Raw genomic sequence first — 6504 nt, 5'->3', positions numbered from 1 at the left:
TGTTGATAATTATAGGCAAGGAAAATCTATAAGATCAATATAATTGTGGTTGGGCCGAATTTACGAATGGGGTTCCTATCCCAAACAATGTGATGTCTAGTTGGGATTTCATACTTGGAAAACCTCTTGTGTTGGTGGAACTCCAACACTATCAATAGAAAGTTAAAATTTGATCAATTATGAAAAAACCAAGAAAGATCGACCCATTGTTTTTATTATATTGAGTGATTCATGTACAATTGGGATGAATTTATAGTTAGATTGTGTTTCATTTTCTCTTCCCTCATTCCAATATTCTATAAATTCTTATTCTTCTTGCTTTGATTTCCCTACACATGCTTCTTCATTTACCTTTATCACTAGATTTCCCACATGATTCTTTCTTTAAAATACAGTCTCTCACTGTTTTTTAATATTCCTACTCATAGTTGTGATTAATTTCGAAAAAAAATATAAAAAACTTGGTTATGTTTTCAATAGAAAACAAAAATTTCATTCTTTTTGTTTGGGCCTTTACTAGCATGGCTTTTACAATGTGTCACTAGCAAAGGGGGTTGGAAAAGGTTTGAAACTAGTTGATATATTTTATAGTTTAGAGTATTTAATAGATTACCAATACATGGATCTAAACTATCAAAAAATTAGTACATGTCTCCATTCAAAAGGGACCATTGGCAGTAACCTCCTAGAATCAAATCACACTATTGCAGGTAGGTCAAGACTTGGTAGATTAAAAAGTATTACTAGATAACAACATCCCAATATTGGAGTTCATTGATGAAATCATGGTTATGTTCAAAGAGAACACAATAAATAAATCAGGGATCCCTTAAACATCTTATAGAATATAGTCTTAAGTCATGTTTAGTTGCAATAAATAAAATCACTTACAAGTTTAAAGTGTTTCCAAACAATGTCATCCTAAGTTCATAGTGCATTGATGGGGTGGACCCAAATCAACACCCAATTAGATTTAATTAATGTAACTTGATTTTAAAATTAAATATTAATGTATATTACCAACCATAATTGGCCAAGAGGATTATAAAATGCTCAAAATGACTAAACATTAGGAACGCTAAAGGCTCTCTGGGAGAACTACAAGAAAAATAAAAGATTACATGGTGAGCGCCTAAAGAGATATAACTAGAAAATGTTAAGCCCAAACAATAGATGGAAACCCTAAACCAAAATTTTTGTCAAATATCAGCTCCACTAACAAACAAGGCTAAGAAGAACAAAGTGATGAGCTTCCTTCCATCTACTAGTGTTGTATGTTCTCATTATGATAATTTCATGTAAAGTGACACTGGGGTCGAAGAATTTGCTAAGCCATACAACATGAAAATAAGGGGATACCAACGTCCAGCTATACAATTTACTAGTAAGAGGACTATTTTTCTTTCATATTGGAGAATATGTATGCCCCTTTAGAAAGGCTCCTTGTAACTATTAACTAGTTACTCAGTGCAACAAAAAAGAGAGATATTTTTTTAGGTAGTGGAACTTCTTTTCTAGCACCGTTGTGAGTCTTGAATGTGTCAAAGGGGCCTATGGAAAGAACCGTGAAAAAAGTCAATATTTAAGAATACTTAGTACCTCATTGATTTGTAGTTTAGCAAGCTTTAAGGAACATCGAAGGACATATTGGTAGTACCATTCTAGGTTCAAATTTGTAATGTTATAAAGGTTAGGTAATGTTCAGGCAGAACATAAAATAATTTTGATTTTGAAGTTGAGGGTTGACTTCGTGCTTACTATGAACTAATGCTTAGGAGGTATAGAGTGGAAGATTATGAATTTTAAATTATTATAGTTCCAAGGCTCACAATTTCGCTCATAGCAGTTGTGCTAACCTAAGGAACTCTTCAAAGTACCATCCTCATACCCTACCCTCTTGATGGAGTATTTAAATATTATTACAAGATCAAGGGTTAAAAATACTTTGGTGAAATTGAGGTCACGTGTCAATTGGACCAAAAAAGAAACTAAGGATCACAAGAAAATAATAGTGTATAGCCTCTAGTATGAATAAATGAAACAACGAAAGTTGGTGATTTGAGATTTAAATAACACATAGTACTAGAGTACAACAATCTTCATTAGAGGAAATTTCAGCCTAAAAGTGGCCTCCTAAGAAAAAATAATAAATAATAGTTAAAATAATAAAATAAGTGTTATGAAATTTGGAGGGAAAAGAAGAAAACTACTTTTTTAATTGTATTTTTGGCTTATCTCCTTATAGGTTTACTCAAATTTCAAGTGTAGACACTTTTTGGATGCAAAATTTAATTTCGCATCCAATGAGTACCCATTATGCATAGTTTTGAGAATACCCACATTGATGAAAATTGCAGATACATTAAAAAAGCATGTTGGACACACTTTTTTAATGTATTTGGAATTTTCATCAATGCGGGTCTTCTCAAAAATCTGCATAATGGGTACTGAGAATTAGACCAACATACATATTTGAGGTGTAATGAGTCAATCTTAGTTTAACGGTCACAATTATGGGGGAGTGTTAAAATAAGTTGATTACTCCTCCATGAGGAGTTGGATAAAACTAGAGAGTCAGTTAACTAAGCATTGAGTAAAGTCGAGTTAATTCATAGTCAAATTTAGTGTGTGGTTGCATGTCAAGTTATTTTAGGCAACTCGCTAGTTGGAAAAGGTTAAATACCCTTTAGCGGCTTCATTATAATAATCAAGTTTTGTGTGATCAATAGAAGATCCACAGCTCATGTGTTTTGTGCGTTAACTTGTGTTTTAAGCTCCTTTGCCTTTCCAGCAGTCAGTGCATATGTGGCTGTTGTTGAAAATATGAATGCGAATGTTCTCCTATGATAATGAAATCATGAGCATGGAGATTCAACACCGAAGGATGATCATTGTCATCTGCATGTGCATGCTTTTGTAAGAGAACGTGTGTGGTTCGTTGACCTGTAACATTTGTAAAGGAGAAATGTGTGGTTTGTGGACCTATGTGTTGAGTTGCCCATGAAGTCCCACAAGGTGGATCAGGCCATATTTCTAGTACAGAACACGAGATGAATTGAATGGGCAAATGAATTGAAGCTTTGTGCTTTAAGGGAAGGTGTGTTTGTGTGCATTTTTATTTAATCTGTGGGCAAAGAAATGCTACATTTATTGTTTCTGATATAGGGTGCAACAATATATGGTTGCTTTAGGATTGCAGATAGATAGGGATAAATTTGTTGTCTTGTTTGTGGTGGATCAAGTACTTACCAAATGATGAGTTGACAAGTGCCTTGTTGAAAATATTTGAGCATTTTGATTTTGGTGCCATTGCAGATTGGCGTTTTTCATCACTTGTTTTGTGGAGGTTTGGGCATTTTGTGGCTTTAATGTTGAAAGAATCGTAGAGGACCTCAAGATTTTGCAAAGGTGGAGTAATGGAAGAGGTTCAATTTGGTTAAGTTCAGCGAGTTGGTGCTTCTTGCATCCTTGATATGTCTCATGAATAGTCATGATTGTGTGGCCCTTTGAATGTTCTTGTTGTTGTGTGGAGATGTTGTCTACATGGTGTCTTCCTTGTTGTTGGCGCCGAATGGAGAACATTGTTCAGTGTTGGATAGTCCTAGACTGAGGTGCACCTGGTGTAGTGAGCAATGAAGGCGAGAAGCATGAGACGTGAGCCATGAGAAGTGTGAGGCAGTGAGGGCTAATATTTGATAGTTGTTTGATCTTAAATTTGTTCAATCCCAAGTTAAGTTGAGGCATTCGAAGACTGACTAGTGTGGATGGATGGTTAATCCCTGTGTGTGTGGAGTGTGGTAGCGTCTTTATTGAACCGTTGTGAGGCACTGTATAACTACATATTCAAGAGTGTGAAAGAGTGCAGTTTCAAGCGTGAGTGTTGGGTGTTGCATTCCAAGCTAGGAAGAAGCATGGAAGAGCAACCTTGAGAAGTAACAAGCATTGGCTTTAAGGAGAAGCGACAAGAATATGCTTTGAAGTTTGTGAAGCCTTGCATTGTTGTGATGTTATGAGGTTATCGGGTAATAAAGGATTTATTTGATTGGTTGTTCGAGCGGTGAGGAACTAAGAGCACTTTTTAAAGTGGGTCAGTATGCATGAAGAGGTCATTGTTGGCATCATTTCCTGACCAAGAGTATTTGGGTATTTAGAGATCATTGTTATCACGCCTTCCCTAATATTTCTTGGTTTGTGCTTTTGTTGTTGTTGTAAGCCTGCATTTCTTTATGGTGGAGGTAAAGTGGTGCACATGTGATATGTCTATATTTTTTGACTTCTTTGACAATGTCCCTTTGAATTTCATGATCACTTTTTCATGAGTCCATTTGGAAAAAAAAAAATTAGGTCAAAAAATATTTTTGAGTTAGAAGAAATCTCTGAAAAACAATGTAATTCTATTGATGATCATGACCCAAAGTCTACTCCACATGATCCTACGATTGAAGAGCTGTCAATAGTTCATGAGGCAGGGCGTAAGCAACTATTACGGGAACCTATTGTTGAAGATCTAGATGATGACCATGACAATGCAACCAAAAGGATTTGGAGTAAGAAGATGAAGAAACAAGTTTGGAGCAACAAGTTCAAGAAAACGTTTCGTCAATATACTGTAGCAAATAAAGTCAAAATGAAATATTTGAGTCATGTTGTAAGCTTAGTTGAGACTTAAACCAACATGAAAATTAACTTTTAGGTTGTGATTAGTGGGAGGTGTTAGAAATAATCATGATGATGCTAGTACATTCTAGATTGTTGGTCACAGTCAATGAAATTCTAGTGTTTTACATCAAGCTAGCATTTCATTAGCCTACTCACTTCCAATCCTTCATGGTCTCAAGGTGCATACTCCATCACTACCACATCCAGCTGGTGTAGCGAAGGGTCTTCCACTAGATGTGTTTGAGAACTTCTTGGGGGACTTCCATTATATAAACTTGTAGGAGTGGGATCCGAGAGGCCGAACACGTCCTTCAATACACCCATAGTTTCATTCTCCACAGTGACCTAAATATTATCAACCTTGAGGTGAAAATTGTCCACTTTGCTTGCGAGAATTTCTATTGCGAGCTGTGAGCACTCACTCTTTCCTCGAATCACCCACCTGTTGAGTGAGTAGGACAAAATGTCACCTCACCTCCACGGTAATCTGCTCTCCAAGCTTGGACATCATGGAAATAATTGCCTCCACCATCGACAACATATGAAACTGGTGTTCATTAATGCTGCTAACTTGACCCGTATTATCCATGGCACCAGGAGCTGAATCGTAAGCACAATAGGCATAATTTTGAGTCGAAACTCATGTTATATAATTCTAGAGGCTATCCTCTCACCCCCTCTCCTCCATCACTTCACATTTAATACTTCCAACTAACCTCCGCTCCAAAATTCCTCTATATCCCTTCTTAGAGTCCTTCATCATATTCTGTATTATGATTGTACTGATTTCTATTCAAGGTGCAAACTCTTTGGCTTGTTTTCGCCTTCGCCTCAATTTAATGTCTATTGTCGTTACCTTCCAACTGTCACACAACATGACGTTCCTTCGCATGTCTTCCCACCTTGATGGTTCTTCCTTGCTTGGAGTTTCATGTGAGGCCTAATTCACGCGTCCCATCGACGGTCCAGGATTTGGGATTTTCATTATTGTTCTCACCACCTTAAGATTTCACCTGATCCCTTTCAATCCTTCATGGTTGCTAGGTGCATAATCCATCACTGCCGTGTCCAACTGGTGCAACGAAGGGTCTTCCACTAGATGTGTCTGAGAACTTCTCGGGGGGACTTCCATTATAGAAAATTTCAGGAGTGGAATTCGAGAGGCCAAACATGTCCTTCAATACGCCCACAGTTGCATTCTCCACCGTGATATAAATACTATCAACCTTGAGGCGAAAATTGTCTAATTTCCTTGCCATAGTTTCTATTGTGAGTTGGAAGCACTCAAACTCTTTCCTCGAATCACCCACTTGTTGAGTGAGCACGACAAAATGTGACCTCACCTCCATGGTAATCCAATCTCCAAGCTTCGACATCATGGCCATAATTGCCTCCACCATCGACAACATATGAGACTAGCATTCGTTAACATTTCTAACTTGACCTGTATTATCCATGGCACCATGAGCTGATTCGTAAGCACAACAGGCATAATTCTGAGTAGAAACTCATGCTATATAATGCCAGAGGCTATCCTCCCACCCCTGATCCTCCATCACTTTAGAGTTAATGCTTCCAACTAACCTCTTCTCCAACATTCCTCTGTATCCCTTCTTAGAGTCCTTCATCATATTTCGCGTTACGATTGTACTAATTTCTATTCAAGGTGTAGACTCTTTGGCTTGTTTATGCCTTTGTCTCAATTTAATGTCTATTGTCGTTACCTTCCAACTGTCACACAACATGACGTTCCTTTGCATGCCTTCCCACCTGGATGGTTCTTCCATGCTTGGAGTTTCATGTGAGGCCTAATTCACCTGTCCCATCGACGGTCCAGGATTTGGG

Source organism: Pinus tabuliformis, chromosome 8 (genome assembly GCF_031772625.1).
Source record: "Pinus tabuliformis cultivar Carrire ecotype Pingquan chromosome 8, CPIR1, whole genome shotgun sequence".
NCBI classification, from domain to species: domain Eukaryota; kingdom Viridiplantae; phylum Streptophyta; class Pinopsida; order Pinales; family Pinaceae; genus Pinus; species Pinus tabuliformis.
This window is presented reverse-complemented; position numbering follows the sequence as displayed.